The 22,530-nt window shown below is 41.7% G+C and overlaps 1 protein-coding gene across 2 annotated transcripts in view; it reads right to left on the bottom strand.

Moving 5' to 3' along the window:
- The window catches only part of LOC149145850 (alpha/beta-Hydrolases superfamily protein), a 456,412-nt gene that overhangs the window by 338,097 nt on the left and 95,785 nt on the right, over window positions 1–22,530 (bottom strand). The gene's annotated exons all lie outside the window — the stretch shown is intronic.

Raw genomic sequence — 22,530 nt, 5'->3', positions numbered from 1 at the left:
GAGCAGAGCTGAGCTGAGCAGAACAGAGCAGTGCATGGCACTAATGGAAGAGACAATACAATTGAACATATGGATCAGTCGATGGAGTTCTCCCTTGTTGAGAGGGAGTGTTAAAATTGGCAACTAGGGGCAAACTCCATGTGGGTCATCTTATTTATGGACGCTGATATTTTTATTGGATCCCTCTCATCGAGAGGTGTAGGATTGATCTAAAGATCATCCGATTCTGATAAGTATTCATGGAGTTATGAATTTATTTATGTTATAAGACAAATTGTTAAGTCGGCCAGCAACTTGTGTAGGCTCAGAAGCCCAATAGTCATGACTATTCATCATTTATTGTTAAGTTATGATATGTTCTATGCTTAGAGCAATTTACTTTTCTTTCTTATTATTATTCATAGATTAGCAATCACATGTTCATAAGTAAAGTGCAGATAGAACATTAAATGATCAACAGAAAACAAACCAAGACAAGAGACACAAGATGTGGCGGCTAGCCAAGGACAAACCCCACAATGTGTGGGGTAACCCTTTGTTCAAATCTTCTTTTATCTTCAATAATTCAGCAGAGAGAAATAATACAATAAATCTAATTTATATCAGCAGTAGCAAACCCTAGATCAGCAGCATTAGCATTAGCGGCTTCATCATCAAAACTAGGGCAGTCGATATCTTGCAAACCGACCGTCGGATCGGCTTGATTCCACCACCAAAAAATGTGGCCTTCAGAGAAGGTCCAGATGGACCTACAGTGCAGTTCAGAAGAGGAGTTTTGATGGTCAACGCTGGTCAAAGTTTGGATTTGCAGTTGACGCTTCCTTCCACATGTGTGAGAGAGAGTCTCTTTTCTGCGCAATTGAGAAGAACCTCTTTTCTGCGCAGGAGGGAGAGAGAGATGTGATGAGATGAGTGAGTGCAAATGAGGAAAAGTCCGCCTGTATTTATACACAACTGTTGGTGTTTGAATAGATGCGACTGTTGGGCTTCCGGGCCTACATGAGTTGTAGGTCGGCTTGATAATAATTCCATAATCAAAATAAATTCATATCTCCATAAATACTTATTGGAATCGAATGATCTTTAGATCAACCTTACATCTCTCGACGAGAGGAATCTAATAAAAATATTATCAGCCATGAATAAGATGCCCCATGGAGTTTGGCCCTAGTTGCCAATTTTAACACTCCCTTCTCAACTAGGGAGAACTCCATCTACAATCTGTCTGTCGGTTGTTACTATTCATCCATCAAATGCACTGCCCTATACAGCTTGACCCCTGCTCTGCTCTGCTCTATCCTGCCTGCTCTGCTCTGTTTTGCCTGCTCTGCTCTGTTATGTTTTTGTCCTGTTCTGATCTGCTCTGCTCTGCTCTGTTCTGCTCTGCTCTGCTTTGTTCTGTTCTACTCTGCTTTTGTCCAAATTATGAAGAAGAAGAAATGATCAAGGATGCATCATACTGATTCAAAGTCAGTCTCAGAGTATGTACCACTGGTCCCAGACCAATCTCAACCAACCCGAAGTCAGCGTCATAGTGAGTACAACTCCTACCACTGGTCCCAGACCAGTATCATCCTTCACTGACTCAAAGTCAGTCTCAGAGTGCGTACCACTGGTCCCAGACCAGTATCATCCTCCACTGACTCAAAGTCAGTCTTAGAGTGCGTACCACTGGTCCCAGACCAGTCTCAACCGACCCGAAGTCAGCGTCATAGTATGTACCACTCCTACCACTGGTCCCAAACCAGTCCTTCACTGACCCAAAGTCAGTCTCAGAGTATGTACCACTGGTCCCAGACCAGTCTCAACTAACCCGAAGTCAACGTCATAGTGGGTACAACTCCTACCACTAGTCCCAGACCAGTATCATTGATCCCAGATCAATGAAGGTCATCCTAGCATAGGGAGTATGGTAGATACAGCGATACATCCATCGGTACTACTATGGTCCCTAACTTCATTTCCCTGCTCATTGATCATATGAGAGGTACTTCCCATGAGTCCCTGACTGCATGGGTAGGATGCCTTACAGGAGAACTTAATCAATCTCGTCCTCACAGGAGAACTAATCATCCTGCTACACAATCACCATGGAGAACACATCATCCAGGCCTCACAGGAGAACTAATCATCCTGCTACATAATCGTCATGGAGAACACATCATCCAGACCTTAAAGGAGAACCAATCATCCTACTACATAGTCGTCATGGAGAACACATCATCCAGACCTCACAGGAGAACCAATCATCCCGCTACATAGTCGCCATGGGGTGTACATGTACACCACCAGGGGATAGTGAATCCCCCTATGGTCATATGTCACTCCAAGAAGTACCCCGCACCCCCTCGGAGCTCCCGGGGCTCAATGCATCATACAGGACCCTCATCGGAGGGTCTTTGAACAACACCAAGTTGTTCTCGAAAAGTCAGAAATTTTGACTTTCCCTAGGGGCTTTGTCAGAATGTCGGCAACCTGTTCATCTGTACCAATATGTTGGAACCTTATAGCTCCCCACTGCACCATATCTCGAATATAGTGATACCTGATATCGATATGCTTCGAGCAATCATGAAATACAGGATTCTCTGACAAACGAATCCCACTCTGGTTGTCACATAGGATCACGGTGGTATCCAATGTAAATCCAAACAGCTCACTGAAGAGCTTTCGTAACCAGACTGCCTCACAGGAGGCCATGCTAGCAGCGATATATTCTACTTCGGTGGTGCTCAAAGCCACCGACTTCTACTTCTTGCTCATCCAGGATATCGAAGCAGATCCCAAGGAGAAACAGCACACGGAAGTGCTCTTACAATCCTCCACATTGCCTGCCCAATCAGCATCAGTATGTCCAAGTAGTCTCACATCTCCGATAGTGTATCTTAACCCATAAGTGATTGTGCCATGAAGATATCTCAACAGATTCTTGGCACCAATCCAATGTATGTGGTGAGGTTCAACGACATGTTGACTCAATGTGTTGACTACAAAGCATATGTCTAGACGGGAGTTAAATAAGAACATTAATGCTCCGACGAGTTGCCGATACTCGGTAGCATTTCGCAAAACAGGTCCAGAAGCACTACCGCTTAACTTCTTGAAGTCAAGCTCCATCGGGGTAGTTACAGGCTTGCAGTCTACCATACCAAATCTTTCCAATATCTTCACTAGATATTTTCCTTGAGATAGGAAAATTTCCCCTGGCTTCTGTCATACTTCAAGTCCTAGGAAATAGTACATCAGCCCTAGATCCTTCATTTCAAATTCAAAAGCCAACTCCCTCTTACATTTGTGAATAAGAGGGTCTGCGCCTGTTAGGAAGAGGTCATCCACATATAGCACCAGTATGAGAGGTTTGTCATCTTCAACCTTAAAATAAAGGTTAGGATCGACTTCACTCCTAGTGAATCCCAGCTTCATCAAGTAGCTATCGATCCTCTCACACCATGCATCGACTTCACTCCTAGTGAATCCCAGCTTCATCAAGTAGCTATCGATCCTCTCACACCATGCTCGAGGTGCTTGCTTCAGCCCATAGAGAGCTTCCTTCAACCTACATACATGAGATTTTCGATCATAAATCTCAAATCCTTCGAGTTGCTCCATGTAGACCTCTTCTTTGATCGAACCATGCAAGAAAGCGGTCTTGACATCCATCTGATGTAGGTTCCATCCTTGTAAAGCCGCAAGGGCTATGATCGAGCGGATGGTCGTATATCTGGCAACAGGTGCAAATAACTCATCATATTCTATACCTTCCTTCTGGGAGAAGTCACGAGCAACAAAACAACCCTTATACTTTTATGTACTTCCATCTACTACATGCTTTATCTTGTAAAGCCATTTTGAAGTGACAACTGTCTTGTCCTGGGGTCTGGGAACTACTTCCTAGACATCATTCTTCATAATAGACTCATATTCTTCGGTCATAGCATCCTTCCATACTTGATGCTTAACAACATCTGAGAATGATGAAGGCTCATTTTGTATGATCGTGCTCATGATAGTCAGGTATCCCTGATACCTGTTATGTTTCTTACTTTCATGAAAGGTTCCTCGGGGTGTAGCATGTCCTTCAGCATCATCAAGTAGCCCCCTAAACCATGAAGGCCTCTTCCTATAAGAGGAAGGCTCAGGTGGATAAATAGGATCCATGGGTTCCTCCACATTAGGCATTGTTACATCATCTACCCATAGAAACTTCGGAAGTCTTTGATCATGGAGCATGGCACGGACAGCTTCCACAACCGTACGGTTCTTCCTTTCGCCACACCATTCTGCTTAGGAGTATGTGGTGTAGTAGTCTCCCTCTTAATGCCAGCCTCATATATGCTTGAGTGAACCAACTGTAATATGTCGGAGGTCTTGCTTTGGCTTGAGGGGAATGGTCCCCTTTTGAGCTTTCCTTCAGCACATCCTAGACATACTCCTTCTTTCTCTACTCGGAATTCGGGCATCCCCATCACCATTTGTCTTACATCGGGTAGAGCTTTATAATGAAGGTGGGTAAACCTCCAATGCCAAAGTTCGGACTGAAGAGATGTGTCATAAGACATGACACCTAGCGGACTTCCACCGACCTGATATAATGAATCAACACAAAACCCAAGAGTAAAGGCATCTTTAACATTATTTTTTCATATACGTACCTTGCCATCGCTGAAGGTTACCTTGTAACCTTTGTCTTCCATTTCCGAGATGGACACTAGGTTCTTTTTGAGGTTAAGTACATATAATACATCTTGTAAGTGAATCGTATTACCTTGATTCAATTTGAGAGAGACATTGCCTACACCTTTCACGGGATATTCCATACTATCTCCAAGGACAATTTCCAAGTTAGTTTCTTTCTCTATCAGATTATGGAGAACTTCTTTGTAACCAGTGAAGTGCCTTGAGGCACCACTATCAATGAGCCAAATTCCCATTGAGTCCGAAGGAGCAGAGGTAGATAGAGCAGCTGGTAGATAATATTCATCCTGCTTATTTTCAACAATGTTGGATTCTTACCTGGAATTTCTAGCCTTTTTGAATGGTTGTCCTCTTCCTTGGTTTCCAGTGCTCCTTTTACCTTTGCTATTGAATTTTCCATTCCTTTGATTGCCATCAGAGGGATTTTGATCATCGTCCCGGTGTGAGTCCTTTCTATCAGGGCACTCCCTTGCATAGTGACCTGCTTTATTGCAAATGTAACATCGTCCTTTTCTTCCACCCTTAGGTCCAGCCTTTCTTTGATTTATCCTGGAATTATTTCTTTTCTTAGCATGAGAAGAAAAGGCAGCAGGAGGACCTTTAGGCATGGGCATTTCTTGCTCTTCTACCCTTGTTTCTTCTTGGATGCATCTAGCCATTAATTCCTCGAAACCAGGAATTACATTATTGTTCAGAAGAGTGCTCATGAACACGTACCATTCGAATGGTAATCCTCCAGGAGTCGTGAGTGCCATTTCCCTATCAGTAATAGTCTCCCCAATAGATAGGAGACCGTTCCTGATCTCGGTGATTCTTAAGAAGTATGCTTGCATACTCTCATCTTTACCCTTCTTAATTTCCTTCAGCTTATTTCTAAGAAATAAAACTTGATTTGCATCATTAACTTTAAATAAACTAATCAGTCTATCGTATATTTCCTTGGAGGTGTTCAGGTCAGAGATGTAAGCCACCAAGCGCTTGTCGATAAAGTCCCGGATGATCTTCTTTGTTTTCACTTCTCCGGTTTTTCATTTGTTCCTGGCAGCAGCGGATGCATTTGATGGAGGCTCAACAATATTGCCTCTCACATGGTCCAACACTCCTTGATCTTCTAAGGTTAGATCAATAGACATCTTCCATCCGTGATAGTCAACTTTCTCACAGAGCTTGTCACCGGCAGGAAAGAGTGATGAGGACCCCATAGTTCTTTTAGGATATCCTTGCCAATCTTCTCTTCGATGATAGCTCTTGATTTGCTCGGGCTTTGTCTTCACCTCAACTCTGATACCATGTTAAGTTATGGTATGTTCTATGCTTAGAGCAATTTACTTTCTTTCTTATTATTATTCATAGATTAGCAATCACATGTGCATAAGTAAAGTGCAGATAGAACATTAAACGATCAACAGAAAACAAGCCAAGACAAGAGACACAAGATGTGGCGGCTAGCCAAGGACACACCCCACAATGTGTGGGGAAACCCTTTGATCAAATCTTCTTTTATCTTCAATAATTCAGCAGAGAGAAATAGTACAATAAATCTGATTTATATCAGCAGTAGAAAACCCTAGATCAGCAGCATCAGCATTAGCAGCTTCATCATCAAAACTAGGGCAGTCGATATCTCGCAAACTGACCATCGGATCGACTTGATTCCACCACCAAAAAATGCGGCCTTCAAAGGAGGTCCAAATGGACCTACAGCGTAGTTCAGAAGAGGAGTTTTGATGGTCAACGCTGGTCAAAGTTTAAATCTGCAGTTGCAGCTTCAGGTTCAATAGCTTCCTTCCACGTGTGAGAGAGAGTCTCTTTTCTACGCAGTAAAGAAGAGCCTCTTTTCTGCGCAGGAGAGAGAGAGAGATGTGATGAGATGAGTGAGTGCAAATGAAGAAAAGTCCTCCTGTAATTATACACAATTGTTGATGTTTGAATAGATGCGACTGTTGGGCTTCTGAGCCTACATGAGTTGTAGGTCGGCTTGGTAATAATTCCATAATCAAAATAAATTCATATCTCCATAAATACTTATCGGAATCGGATGATCTTTAGATCCATCTTACACCTTTCGACGAGAGGAATCTAATAAAAATATTATCAGCCATGACTAAGATGACCCACATGGAGTTTGGCCCTAGTTGCCAATTTTAACATCTATGTTTTAGTATAAATAGGAGAGAATTTGAAGTCATTAGAGACACTACATGTGATCTCCTCTCCACGTCTTGGGGTTTTGGAGAAGGAGAAACACTAAAGAATACGTTGGCTTAGTATGATGCCCTAGCTGCAGAAGATGCCCTAATCCAACGCAGGTCATAAAGGCATCTATCCGCAGGCAAATGGAGACACCTTATCCGCTGTAAATGAAGACATCTATCCGCAGGCAATAGAGACACTTTATACGCAGACAATGGAAACATATTAGGTGCACAAATTGAGCCAAGGTATGTAGCCGCAGTGATAACAAGCACGGAAGAGCCGCAGTAAGAAGCAGAGCCACAAGCATAGCACATAAGAGCTGCAGGCATACAGTTAACGCAGTTATGAAACCACCGTCAAGACATCTAGCCACAATATGTTGATCTATACGCATACACAGTCAATGGAGATGAAGACTCGATACGCATACACAGTCAATACATTGTATACGCTCATACACAGTCACGAAGACTTTTTATACGCAACCATAGTTAGTCGTTGTCATGAAGAGGAGCCGCAGTTATCTGCCAAGGGTTTGACTGCACCTTGCTATAGGAACAGTCATCAACTCGGGTGCTTAAGGAACAACAGCCTCAGCATATAAGTAGATATACATGTATCTCAAGTTCTCTCACAATAGTGCTTTATCTTGGCACTTATTCCATACGCTGTCACAGTGAGGAGAAGGTTTACAATGATACAGTCAAATCTATAAGGATATGACTTATACTTGGGTATATATTAATAACAAGGAATGATCTCCGTGATATGTTATTAACTGCAGTCTTATGACAGTTATAGGATCATCTCTTGATCTCGATATAACTCTCATATCTCAGTGAATGGTGGTATAAAAGATGATCTCACAAACTTGATCTCGATGGCACTAATGTGAATGTGCATTATGATGATCTCAGCGGAAGGAATGATGAAGGAAGATGTAGCATAATGGGCACGTTAAGTAAGGATTAGCATGATGATGAATAGGGTTGCATGATGAAGGAAGATGCAGCATGATGGGCAGCATGCTGATGAGAACAGATGAGAGTAGATCAGTGATCAAGGTCCAGCACTATGATGGTACAGCATGGTGCTACACGGTAAGATGCAGCAAATGGACGAAATGCAACCCTACGATAGGTGAAGCCGTCACCTTAGAGAATCAGTTGAAGCAGAATGTCTTCAACTAATCTCATGTATCATTGTTATAGGAGAAGATCTATGCTCAGATTTAGATAAGTCAAAGTGTTGACTTATGTTGTAAATGTACTATCTCTCTCTCTGTTGAACTTTGAAGAACATAAAAAAAAGAATTGATCAAGGTTTTCCCCACATTGGGGTTTGTCCCTGGCTAGTGCCACATCTTGTGTCCTCTTGTCTTGGCTTGTCTTCTGCGATTTCTGTTTATGTTCTATCTGCAGTTTACTTTAATGCTGATGTGATTGCTAATCTGAAAAAGATATGAAACTAACTGTGAAAATTGAAATAAATTGCTCTTAGCATAGAACATACCTAAAATTAACACCAACCAACTCCCGATCTGTGTTTTTTGAAGAGCCCGACCAAATTAGCTTCGAGCTTATCATAAGATTTTATGTGTGATACACGAAGAGTTTTTAGTTAAGCACCTCCCTTAAAATTTAAAAATTTAATTTTTGTGTGGGAAATTAATAGATCTAGTTGTTGAGAGCCTTAGATTATCAGAGCAGGGAGCAGAGTTGGACTCATACTCCTTAGATCTGATAGATCTACCATTCTTGTGCATAGATCTATAAAAAACAAATTATTTTTTTTTGGTTTTCTGACTTGGGTTTCTGGGTTTTTTTATTTATTTATTTTTTGTATATTTGGGTTCTGGATGATTCTGTTTTCAGGTACAGGTTGCAAATCTGAGAGAGAAGTTTGATTTGAAGCCAAATCTAGGCCCTGGAGGGTAAGATCTAGCCTCTAAACCAATTTTTGCAGCGGCATTATTTTTGCAGTCCAAGGGTTTGAAATCTTTTAAATCTGAAAAAAAATTATAAGTGTTTCGCTAATAAATCTGAAGCAGAACACATCGACTTAATCAAAAGTTTCTCGGAAAATATTTAAGGTTTAATTGAGCTACCATTTTCCTCTCTATCTGCTACATTTGAAATTTCTTTTTCTCTAAAAAATTTGAAAATCGTTTTTCAATTCTGCTGCCTGGGGTTTCTCCTTGTTCCTGCGTTTTTTGTTTGCTGCCATCAAAACCCCCTTTTTTTTCCTCTTGCTACCCGCAGTTTCCATCCTTTTAATCATTTTCTCCTCTTCCTCAAACCCTCGTTGTTCACAAACCTGCGTAATCCCTTACTAATGTCATTGTGCCCCCTTTTTCCTGTGATTTGCTCCTCTCTCTCTCACCTTCCACCCTCAACCCTCATCTTTTCCTTCACTCATTGGCACCTCAAAACTGCGGCATCTTCTCTGCAATCCATCATTGCCCAAGTCCCCTCATTCGGCCTACGGTTCCCTCCTCTACAGTTGCCTCTTCGAAACCCCTTGCGGCTCCTCCAGACCTGCAACCCACGTCCCTTCCTTCCTCTCTCGTGAGCTCGTCCCTCATCCCACACTGCTCTACCTGCAAACCATGTCTGCAGCTTCCCCTTCTTCCTATCCATCGCTCCTTCATCATACGCAAGCTCAATCCCTCGCTGCCCTCCCACTGCTCTGTCGAGCTGCTAAGCTGTCATCATTCCAACCTGCAAATGCAAACGCAAACCCAACACTTCCATTTTTTATTTTTATTTTCATTTGTATTCACTTTTAGGTTTTTATTAGTTATGGTTAGCATATTCGATTTTTCTTTTTTTATTCTCATTTTATTGTTGAGTGAGGCTAGATTTTCAATTTGATTGTTTATGTTAGCTTAGGTTTAGGTTTTTCTAACAATTTCGATATTTTTGGGTTTCATTTATTTATTTTCTTTTCGGTTTTCTTATTTCGAATCTTTATTTTTATGTTTTCGAAAACTTAGAAAAAACTAATATTTCTGACATTTGATTTTCTTTTTTTTTTAACCCTTAGATTTTGTTCCTTTTTTTATTTTTGATCTAAAATCTAAAATTTAAAATTTAAAAATTTAAAATAGAATTAAGAATAAAATAAATTAAGGAGGATTTCCACTTTCACATTAAATATTTTAATGTGGCCTATGGCCCATTAAAAATTTAATTTATTAACCCTTTGATTTGTTTGACTTCTTTATTTATCACATTAAAGTTATTGCCTAAGGAATAATTAAAATGCTAACTTAAAATTCCTTGGTGTCTTTGGTGTTAAGTGCAAAATCTTGATTTTTGTGATTTCTCTATTGTCAAGGTGCGATAAATGTTTAAAAATCATATTGACTGTTGGAGAAAGATTATTTTGCTAGATTATCTTGTATGCTAAAGTTTTGGGCATTTTACAATTAATTGTTCATGATCGTCGCTTTGCCACATTATAAATTGCTCTGGGTGACTTGTTATTATTTAGTCTTTGGTTAATTCAAATTAAAGGCATTGGTCTGTAGTCATTTTTATCTTGTGATTGTGTCTTATTTTAATCTATCTATCTCAATTGACCGAGACTTACTTTAAATTCATCAAGTTGTTCATCCTTAAAATCTCCTAGAGCCTGGAAAGATTTCTATGAGTTAGGGTTCCCCGCTGCTGCGCGCGCACCTGAAGCCTGCGACCGAGCCTTGGCCTGGGACCGACTGATCGAGCTGCACCATGGATCCTTCGGATCCGCCTGGTGGGGATCCGGAGCTGCAAAGAGCTTTCTCCATTCTTGTAAAGTCTCTCCCTCCGCAAAGACCTAGACCAACAGCAACAAAGTTTGTGAAGAAGCTTGATGTATTACAGGAAGTCCAACTGCCTCCGACCATCCCACGCATGGCAGCCATTTCCTTAGCAGAGAAAGGGTTAATCGGGCAATTTACAGGACTATGGCCATCACCCAGAACAGTGCAAAGATGGGTCGAACGAAACTGGTCGGACAAGATCCAGGGTAAAATATCCATCAGATTCTGTGGCAGAGGATATTTTACCTTTCATTTTGAAACCAAAGAGGATAAAGATCTAATATTCAGAAACGGGCCTTACTTTATGGACTCCAGGGGCCTCTACCTCAATAAATGGACTCCGGATTTTGATCCAGAACTTGATATACCAAATGCGGTTCCAGTCTGGGTCAGACTGCCTCATCTTCCTCTTCACTGCTGGGGGGACGATTCGGTTAAAGCAATAGGAAATGCGGTTGGAAAATACATAGACCGCAGTGAACCTAAAGACAACATGCAGGCATGTGCGCGGATTTGTGTTGAAGTTGATCTGGGCCGAGGACTGCCGGAAGCAATCAAACTGAAAGTAGATGACTGGTGCCATATACAGCAGTTGGATTACGAGCAGATACCCTTCAAATGCAAGGTATGCCACGAATACGGACACTTTGCAAATAGATGCACTAAAATAGTTAATGTAGAATCTGATGAGCAAGATGGGCAATGGGAAACTGTAAAAAGGAAAAAATCATCTCCTCCCCTCAAATCTATGGATACTGAAGCCCCTGGTCCTTCCCATCAGCATCCTTCCCACCAGCAACCTTCCTCCTCCTCCCAGCAGCCTCCCCTTCATCAACCCTCCTCTCCTCCTCGGATTCCCGATCCTCCTATCCCTCCATCTTCTAATCCCTTTGCGATCCTCTCTGAGGATGATACCGAGCCTGATTTCCCCTCCTCTGATCCTCCCCTCCATCCCTCTCCCCCTCACATCTCTCAGCCCTCTCCTGATACCCCCGCCACTAGGATTACCAGAAGCTCTTCAAAGGAACATGGAGCACCCAGCGGTATCCCAAAAAAACATGGGCCTGGCAGAAAATCGGCCAAACAACAGAGAGAAGAAAATACTCAGAAGGGCATTGCCATGGGCTCTCAGACTCCTATAGAATCCTTCATTCTTGGACACTTGGATAAAAAAAATAATAACAAAGGCAAAGAGAGGTGAGCACCTCTCCATGTAACCAGTAAATCATGATGAAAATACTATCTTGGAACAGTAGGGGATTAGGGCACCCCTCCAAGATAGTAGCCCTCAAGGACTTAATCCAAAGCGAAAACCCTGAAATCGTTCTTATCCAAGAAACAAAGCAAGATCAATCAGAAATTAATAGAGTTATAAGTCAGCAAAAGCGTTACAGTGGATGTGCAAGCGAAGCAAGAGGAGCCTCAGGCGGCATTCTAACTATGTGGGATAGTAATAAATGGAACTGTGACTCCACCAGAATACATCAGAACTGGATCTGTGTCAATCTAGAAAGCAAAACAGGTGGCTCAAATGTAACAATTTACAACATATACGCTCCGAATCAGTACAGAGAGAAAGAAGTGTGTTGGAACACATTGGAAGCAAGTATAGAAGAAGAGCAGGACAACAATCTCATTATAGCAGGAGACTTAAATCTGGTAATGCACGCTAACGAAAAAAGAGGGGGAAATTTCATCCCAGATCCTTTCAGAAATCGACTTGAGAGCATTATGCAGGAGCAAGACCTTGTCGATATCAGGCCCAAAAACCGTAGGTACACCTGGAGTAACAGAAGAATAGGAGCCGGCAATATCATGGAGCGTCTTGACAGATTCCTTATAAGTATAGCATATCTGTCCACCTTCACTACTGGTCAGTCAAATATTCTCAATGTTTCTGCCTCTGATCACTATCCAATAACACTCACTCTTCATAGTCATTGTCAGCTAGGACCTCTTCCTTTCAAATACTGTTCCATTTGGAATCGTTCCCCTGCAGCAAAAGATGTGGTGCGGCAGACTTGGATCCGACATGTAGAAGGCTCCCCAACTTATATTTGGGAGACAAAATTAAAGAGAGTAAGACAGGCTCTAAAAAATTGGGCAAAGAACAATTACCAAGAGCCCGAGGTGAACAAAAAGAAAATTAAGCAAGATCTAGAGGAAGTGCAGCAAAGCATTGAAGCCTTTGGGCTGTCTCAGCAAGCCAAAGAGCATGAAACAAGACTATACTCTTAGCTGAGTCAAACTATAAGGGATGAAGAAACAAAATGGAGATTGAAATCAAGGCAACTCTGGTTGCAGGAGGGAGATAAAAACACTTCTTATTTTCATAAGCAGGCTACAGTTCGAAAGGCCAGAAATACTGTGAGCACAATTAGGGACAATGAAGGGAACAGCTACAATACTCAGGATTCTATAAAGGAAGCAGCCACCAAACACTTTAAAAACCTTCTGACTGAGGATAAAGATGAGGAGGATTACTCAAGTATGCTACAGCACCTGTCTAAAGGAGTCACACAAGAAATGAACAACAGTCTCAAGAAAGAAGTAGAAGAAGAAGAAATCCAAAAAGCAATTTGGAGTCTACACCCAGATAAAGCTCCAGGACCTGATGGGTTTCCAATCAGTTTTTATAGAGAGTACTGGCAGATGATCAAAAAAGATCTCTTAAAGATGATACGTTGGGTTTTAAAGAAAGGCAAAATGGGGGGATTTACCAACTCTACCTATCTAGCTTTAATTCCTAAAGAGAATAGACCTTCCACTTTTTCAAGATTTCGGCCAATATCTTTATGCAACTCAGCATACAAAATAATATCAAAAATTCTGTCATCCAGGCTCAAGCCACACCTCTCTTCCCTGATCTCAGAAAATCAAGGGGGCTTTCTCCCCAATAGGCACATTACTGACTCCATCCTTCTTGTGCAAGAGGCCATCCACTCAAGCTTAAGCAGAAAGGAGAAAGGGTTTGTCCTAAAGCTGGATCTTGCCAATGCTTTTGATAGGGTTACGAATTCCTTTCTGTTTGCTGTCCTTCACAAAATGGGATTTGACTCCTCCTTCATCACAATGATCAAAGCTTGTATATCGGACCCCTGGATCTCCCCTCTGATTAACGGGAGGCCGTGTGATGCTTTTCAATCCTCTCGAGGCCTTAGACAAGGCTGTCCCCTGTCTCCTTACTTGTTTATCCTCATGGCCGAGTCACTCAGTCAAACCCTGGACTTCAACCGGAGAATAGGTCTAATCACTGGCATCAAATTTGAGCAAGGAACAAAGAACATCAACCACTCTCAATTTGTTGATGATACCCTCCTAATAGGAGGAGCGTCCATCACTATAGCAAGGCGCTTTAAGAAGATCTTAGACCAATTCATGGATTACTCAGGAGGGAAGGTCAATCAGTTAAAAAGTTGTATATATGATTGGAACACTTCAAATCATACCATCCATAGCATCGCAAGTATATTTGGAGTCTCCTGCAAACTAGTCTGGAACCACTTCTCCTACTTAGGGATGCCAGTAAGTATGGGACCGCTGAAAGCTGATACCTGGAACGAAATCCTTGACAAAATAAAGAGAAAAATCCAACAATGGGGCACCATGTGGCTGAACCCAGCAGGACGACTTGTTCTTCTAAAATCAGGTTTGGCCTCTCTTCCCATATACCGTTTCTCTTTATACCAAGCTCCTGCTGTTTTCCATCAGAAAATGGAAAGAGCCCTCAGGCATTTTCTTTGGCAAGGAGGGAAAACGGAAAAAAGAAAATTCAATCTTGTAAGTTGGAAGAATGTCATTCAGTCTCAGGAAAAAGGAGGATTAGGAATAAGATCACCAAAACTGCTAAATTTAGCTCTTGGAGCTAAAATAATATGGAGAATGATCACAGGGCCCACAGCGTGGTGGAAGCAGGTTTTAGAAGCAAAATACTTGAATAGCACAAGGCAACAACTCCTGGAGGCTAATATACCCAACAGAGATAGTATAAAAATTTGGCAACTCTGCAAGAAGGCCATATCCTTTATGTCTCAGAATATTTCAAAGGTCCCAGGAGGGGGAAGCAGCATCAATTTCTCCACAGACAGAATTCTAGGGCAGCATCCCATTGGATCAAAAATGGAGGTAATCCCTGCCATAAACTGGCTCAATGGCAAAGGAATATTGTACTTGGCTCAAATATCACAATGGGACAATCACTCTCAAGCATGGATAGGTTGGAAATTCCCGGATTACCCTAGAGAGCTAGACACTAGTCTCATTGCCCTAAAGAATCTCCTACACAGCAAAGCTCCGATCCAAGAAGGTAAGCAAGATGGATATCGTTGGGACCCAACCGGAACTCAATACACGGCTAAAGCTGGTCATCAACTATTATGTGACAGCAGCTTCCCACAGGACATATGGAACCAATGGAAACTTGTATGGAGAGCAGAAGCACCCCCCAAAGTCAAATTTTTCATTTGGCTGCTCCTGAAAGGGAAAATTCTAACAGCTGAAAATTTAAAGAAAAGAGGCATAATGGGGCCATCCAGATGTCCAAACTGCTGTAGATCTGAGGAAACAATACAACACCTGTTTATAGATTGTCCGGTGGCTGATGAATGCTGGAAAAAGATGGCCTCAATAGGGGATGCTTCCTGGGAGCCTCAGGCAACTATAGCAGAAACGATTCACAAATGGAGGAAGAACTGTCCATGGAAAGAGAAAAGGAGTAAATTGACGCAGAGGATATGGAATACCATACCTCTAACCCTCTTATGGCGCATCTGGTTGGCAAGAAATGGAAAGGTCTTCCAGGAGAAAGGCTGTAACATCAGAATTATGTGCCACAAGGCAAAGATGCTAGCGGTGGAGACAGTCACAAACCACACCAAAGGCAAGATCGAGGCAACTAATTATAGCATGGAAGAGAGAAACCTGATCAGTTATGTCCAAGAGAATATTACTAGTGCTCAGGAAACAAACCAAGGAAGGATACAAACGAAAGAAACAAACAGGGCATGGAAGTTGAGGTTAAAGGAAGAGGAATTTGCGAATTGGTTGAGAAACTGTAACAGGTTCTACTTATTTTTTGATGGTGCTTCTAAATCGAACTCGGGCCAAGCCGGTGCAGGGGACCTAATTTGCAACGCTAATGGAGAAAGAATACTTCAATTCAAATGGGGGCTGGGAGAGATCTCCAACAACAGGGCAGAGGGATTGGCATTGTATCAGGGCCTCACACAGCTGCTAAAGTTAGGGATAAGGAAGGCAATGGTGTTTGGGGACTCAGCAATAATTATTAGGCTTATGGCGCAGAGGCAGAGCACGCCGAATATCCTTCTCCAACAGATAAATCATAGGAATCAGACCCTTCACGCTTCAATGGAAGAGGTCATATACTATCACATCCTACGTGGACTGAACAAGGAGGCTGATAAGTATGCCAACAGGGCATGCGAGCGCTCCAAGGGTAGCTTGAGTTGTAACAATAATACCTCTTTCCAACCGTTACCATGAATATTCAATATCTAGTCAACAGCAGGTGTACCTCAGATGACAGAATCAATGACAACAGACAAGTAATCAGTGCAGATGACAGAGCAGGTAAGGTAGGCAGGATTTGGATCAGAAATAAGATTGGGAGATCGATTCAGCGCATGGGAATCAAGAGAAGTTCAGGAGAAAATCGTCCTAGCAGACAGATCTCATACGCAGTTCAAGATATGCATTTGATCATTTGGTGGAGTACTGGGAGACGTGGATGGGCATCTTCCCGCCCTCACAGCCTGCGAATGGACCCTATATATACCCTGGGTGGCATGACCCTTCAATTCATAGAGAAAGCTTGTGTCCACGAGCATCAGAATATCATCGCTTCCGCCTATCTCCAAGCAGCCCGAGGTAGCTACCATAGCGCTCAGCAGAATCACAACAACCCTGCGCGAGCTGTGGTTGTAGCCTGTTGTAAGTGGAGAGCTCAGAGGTCCCGCGCTAAAGAGGCCGGCAACATAGACAGGAAATATCAAGCGTCAATGGATCGTCCAGAAGACTGCTTCCACTGCAGAGATCTTCAGGCAGAGTTCGAGGAGTTGCGAGCACAACAGCGGGCCCTGGAGGATCAAGTTCGAAGTCTGGAAACAAGACTGGAAGATCAGTACAGAATTCTTAATGAGAAGTATCGGGCAGAGATCAATCTTTTCCTACATAGAGTCAATTCCTTACATGAGCAGTTCAGCAACTTGGCCAATAGGTGCAGCCATGCAGAAGAATCGATAACTGTCCTCAAGTTCATGATGGACAAAAAGTTCAAGGATGTTCTTTCCTCTTCTAGTGCAAAACAGAATGAGCCAGACCCATACCAGAAGCGTCCACAGCAAGGAAGATTAGTCATATAGAAATAGATTAATTATGCTATGTAGTTGTAAATTTTGGTGTTTGCAGTATGTAAGGATTTACAGTAGTACAAGAAGCCTCAGAGGCAGGAATACTAGAACAAGGATCAAGGAAGTGACCCTTTTTGTAATTCCTTGGATCCAGAATGCTCAGGAAGCACTATATGTATGGCGAACTGCCTCTTCCTTTTTTCAGATCAATATATAGCAACCGAAATTTGTCTAAAAAAAAAAAATCTCCTAGAGCCTGTGTTCCACAAGCTATCCTCATCCATTCACCTTAGGGAATACCCCCCTTGACTTATCTAGGAGAGAGTCTAAACGAAGTGAATAAGGATTAGAGTGACAGCCCTTACTCTGAGCATTGTCGCGGTGCCTAGACACTTTGTGCGACAACAGGGCTTAAATGAGTGGAAAGGGAGTAATGTAGGTTGTGTTGGGAAGTGGGACCAAGCAACCAAAATCAGGATTTTCCCATGTAGCACCAACCCTAAAGCTAATGGCTAGTAAAGGAGATCCCATAGGACTGGGATACAAGAGTAACCACGAAATTTGGGCAGTGGGGACAAGAATACAAAACTAACCCACTCTTTCCACCAAATCCCCCCACCACTTCATGCCCATGACAAGGAAAACTACTCAACTATACTAATGAAAAGCCATACCTTTGGGGTCGGGAGGCCCACCTTCAACATACATTGATAACAGATGGGCGAGGATCCACATGGTTGGCTCACGTGTCAGAGAAAATGGCACATTGAGCTATTTGGGGGTTGCAAGGTGCTGTTGGTTGTCGATTGAGGACCATCTAGGCGAAAAAATTCTCCTATATACACTACCCACAAGTGGTGGGTAACAAGACCAAGCAATAGGAAGCACAAGTTTGTGCATGGAGCTTGTGAGAGAAAGAGTGTTCAAGAGAATCTTGCGCACAGGTTGGTAGAGGGCCGCAGAGATCAACAGTTTTGCAGAGGTTTCAAGCTTAGATCAGGCAGGAAAGACAGTTGTATCTTTCAAATTGAAGTAGTTGTATTTTGTAAGAGATCAATTACTCATTTTTTGCTATCAATAAAATTCTCAAACAAGCAGAGTGTTTTCCCAGTTTGGTTCCCTAGACAATTTTGTGTTTTTGAATTGTGTGACTATAATTTTATTAGTGTTCCTATTCCGCTACAAGTAGTAGAGAAATTATATGTTTATATGAGAAGAAATTTTATTTCAGATTGCTCATATTAGCAAATTAGAATTTTGTGGATTTTCTACAGGGCTTGTAATATAAGATGGAGAGTTGTAAGTATGGAATAGGGAGAGATGGGGCTACGTTGTCTCAAATATGGTTTCCCAAATAGTTCCCCTCCTATACTCGTTGTGCCATTATAGGAGGTCCCACTGGACTAGGATTGAAAATTAACCCCCCATTTAAGATGAGGCGTAATGTTCCAAATTGAAATTTACAGCTAATAACAAACACATGAACCAGGCTATAGCAAGTAAAATCATAACCACGCATGCACCATCAAAAACACCAAGAAACTGGGCAAATAAGCTGAGCCATTTTATTAAATTATGAGTTGTAAGGAGTACATATAGCAAGGAACAAGTGCACTTGAGTTTGCATAAGCAAGCTGGAGCAAACCCAAGTTGAGGAAATGACCCCAAGACCTATGAAACTTCGGCCCAATGTCCTTCTGTGCAGACCCAGAAATTGGCAACTGTTGTTGCACTAGGAATGCTAAGAATGACCCTCTATGATGCTCGGAATCACCTAACAACACAGTTGTAGCTTCTCCCAAAAATACTCATCTGAGCCCAGAAAGGAATCTACCCCAAACCAACCACCTGGAAAACCCACAAAATGGTGCAATCACTGCCTAAATAATAAAAAATTACTGCTCGACAAAAAGGAGATTTATGACCTGAATACTGCCTAAAAAATTCTACAAATTTAACGCTAGACTCCTTTGAACAAAACCACAAAAACCCAAAAAGTGTTTTGGCTAATTCTGACCTTGCAAAATTGCTCTATTTTGGCACTACCCCTGCTAAACAAAGGTTGCGTCCCCCAGTGATGAGATCTGCTGAAATCCTCATTATTTCTTCTCAATCTGCAATACGAATGATAAAGGAAGTTTTCCCAGATGTTGGGGAGAAGTCTCACATCAAATCCCAGCACAAGATAGCTGAAATCAACTCCACAAAAATGTTGTCCACTGACCCCCTGCACAGGCCCTAGGAAGATAAATTCGTTCCTCTCAAAGGCAGCAATCTCTAACCCCGAAATTCTCCACAAAGCTTAGTCTTCCCTTGGAGCAGCTTCTCTAAATTTCTCTCGGCAAACACCCCATGGAAAATAGTTGAAATAAGTGGCACGAGTTCCTCTACTATGTCCTCCTTGGAGCACGAAATAGTTGGGGGGGGGGGGGGTTGGCTGAAAGATGCTCCCAAAATTCCACAAGCCTCCCTTCAAATGTAGCAGCAAATTTACCTCCCTAGGGTGGCACTCGAAGTCCACCGAAAGAAGGGTGAGTTCTCCCCTTGGAGAACTTTGTGCTAAACAACACTTGTGACCTAGCTGAACAACTTGAGCAACAATGTGTAAATGTCAAATTATCAAAGCTATCAATTGTTGCCCCCAACCTTCTATTTATAGTTGTTGCCTTACCTTTCCTTGTGGGTCCCTCCAAATATTTCGACCACCCTTCACTAGCAATTCAATTTTCTCCCAAGTGGTGCGTATTTCTTGTGGTTGTGGCCCCCACATTCCACCAGCAAAAAAAATTTCTATTTCTCCGAAGTCCCATACGCCAAAAATGTCTCCAAGGCTCAAGTTACAAAATTATGCTATGCTTAGCACCTCCTCAATAAACTCCATTAACTCCTTTGGATGAAAAATCAAAATTGGGGACAATACATGAGGGAACAAGATCACGACCAAAACCCTTATTTCTTCCAAGTCACCCCATAATCCATGTCAAATGCCCAAAATACAAACAAGCATAAGTGCCAGATTGCAAAATGAAAAGTACCTTTTGATAAGAGGTCGACCTTCCAACATCAGCTCTTGCCGAATGGGCAAGGAAAGATATGACTGATGTAGGTGGCAGAGATATAAGCGGCACATCATCATCAGCTACTAGTAGTTGTATGGGGCTGCCAGTTGCCGGCTGGAAGAGATGATAGAAGAAAATATTCTCCTATGGGTTTACACAATTTGGGTGGGTAACAGTAGGATTGGAAATTATGCCTGGATGAATTCCTACAAGGACTTATGTTTAGTTGAGGGTTATTGTGAGGTATCTAGGCATATCTTTTGAAGTAGGGCTTTGTCCAATGACCATGTGGGATTCTTGTCTTTAATGGTTTTAGAGTAAGCTTCATGTGTGGCATCATAAGGACCTCTTGTTTCCTAGGGAGTTGCTAGTGGCTCGGAAGATTCTTCAAGCCTCTCACATTTATTATGTGTCTCATTGGTTCCAGGTTGGGCTCAATTTCGTCATGTAGAGCACATCTTGAGGTCCTACTTGTGGTCAAAGTATGGTGGGAAAATAGGTTATCTTTTGGTCCCTTGGGCCATGTGTATCATGCCTGTTGTTGCTCAGATTGTACAGGCATTATGACAACGACTCAGGTCAGGGGTTGTCACTCTGATCCCTAACCTCTCCGTTCTTGCTGTCTCCCAATAACAGGATATGAGGGGTCGTCCCTATGTGAAGATGAAAGACAAGTTGGCAACCAACAAGTCTGGGAGACACGATTGAGTGGCTTAGCTACTTGGTTAAATTTAGCAAGGTTAAAATATTAGATTAGATTGAATTGTGAGACTAGTGCCTTATGGAGTCAACTTCTTGCTTATTATCAATTAAATGCCAAGTAACCGGATGGACAATCCCTGCTTAAATGCTTCACTAACCTAAATGAAATGCAAATCCTACCAACTAGGTGAAAATGCAAAATCTTGGTTAATTTTAAGTTAGATGCCTATTTTAAGTGTGACCTTCCTCTTAACTGTTTTGGAATCAGTCTCTAGAGTAGGTTGCGGGATGGAAGCCAACGGGAAGCAAGCAAAGGCTTGATTAGCAATGCCTTCCCGTGTGTTCCAACCACTTGATGCCTCCAGCATTGCAGAGATTATGGTTCTGACGACTGCAAGGTCACCGTGTTAACCACTAAAGAGGTTTAAATTCCTCAAGCTAAATTTGAGAAAGGGTGGCCCTAAATGTCTATCAACCAAGCTTATGCTTGGAGGTAAGTTATTAGTGCAACTAGAGTTAAAATGCAATGCAAGGATTATGAGTGTTTCTTGGGTTAAGATTGCTTAAGATTCTAAGTACTTTAGTTATGATTAGCTTTTATGACAATATTACTTAACAATAGATAGAAAGACAATCTTAACAACAAGAATGTGCCAAATTATTTAGTGCCAACACTAAACAAAAGATCAATTCAACTCAAGACAAAATTATCTTCCACAAGATGCTTAACTAGTGCCAATGACAACAATATAAAGCACTTATCCACTTCAATGATTCAGTATGGAATGCCAATGACAATGACTTGAGACAGTTTGAAATCTTCCAAAATATTTTTGATAAGCCTCGGTATTGCAACAAGAATGTTGCAACTCCCAAGGCTACCAACTTTAATTATCAACCCAGGGCTTATACAAACTTAATAGGTATCGGCATTATATGTGCAGCATACAATGTGTCTTTCCATTGTTGTCATGATGTAATGGAGTACATGTACTGAAGTCAAATCCTAAACTAATTGCAGAAAATGAAATGCTCGAAATGGGAACCTCAACCTATTGCAAGAAAGAAAGTACAAGGAAAGAAACATATTCTAGTTGCATAAAATAACGATTATGAACTAAATGTCAATCGTTACATTTCAAAGACTTTAGATCCATTAACAAAGTTCATTGGATGTGGCAATCAATAAAATCATCATTGTATTACCCATTTCATAAATCTATCCATTAGCCCAAATTGCTAAAATGTTTTACGTGGGTAAAGAAGCAAGACCTAAGTGGTCTTTAGTCTTCCCTAATCATTGATTTAGACCCTAGGGGTCTTGATTCAACCCTAAGGGGCAATAACCAATATTCTTTACTGGATCTGGGCAAGTATATGCATGTAGGAAAGCTACTATAGGGTTTCCTATAGTAGTACTACATGAAACAATAGATTTGCTATAGGGAGTTATAATTCATCGAATGACCAACCAAATCAAATCCAAATTGGATAAGACAAATTTTGTTATTGACTAGGATGTCTTAGGTCTCCATTCCAAGTGGAATCACTCAAAAAGACTTTTGTTAACCCATGCTAAAAAATGGCAGAAAATTACTAGTCTAAAATCTAGAAATTTGAGAACTAGTGAGCTAGTAAATCTATCAAATGCCTAACCTAATCAAGTGAAAATGCAATGGATTAATTTTGTTATTAACTAAAATGT

This window comes from Pinus tabuliformis, chromosome X (assembly GCF_031772625.1).
Source record: "Pinus tabuliformis cultivar Carrire ecotype Pingquan chromosome X, CPIR1, whole genome shotgun sequence".
Classification (NCBI taxonomy): domain Eukaryota; kingdom Viridiplantae; phylum Streptophyta; class Pinopsida; order Pinales; family Pinaceae; genus Pinus; species Pinus tabuliformis.
This window is presented reverse-complemented; position numbering and strand designations above follow the sequence as displayed.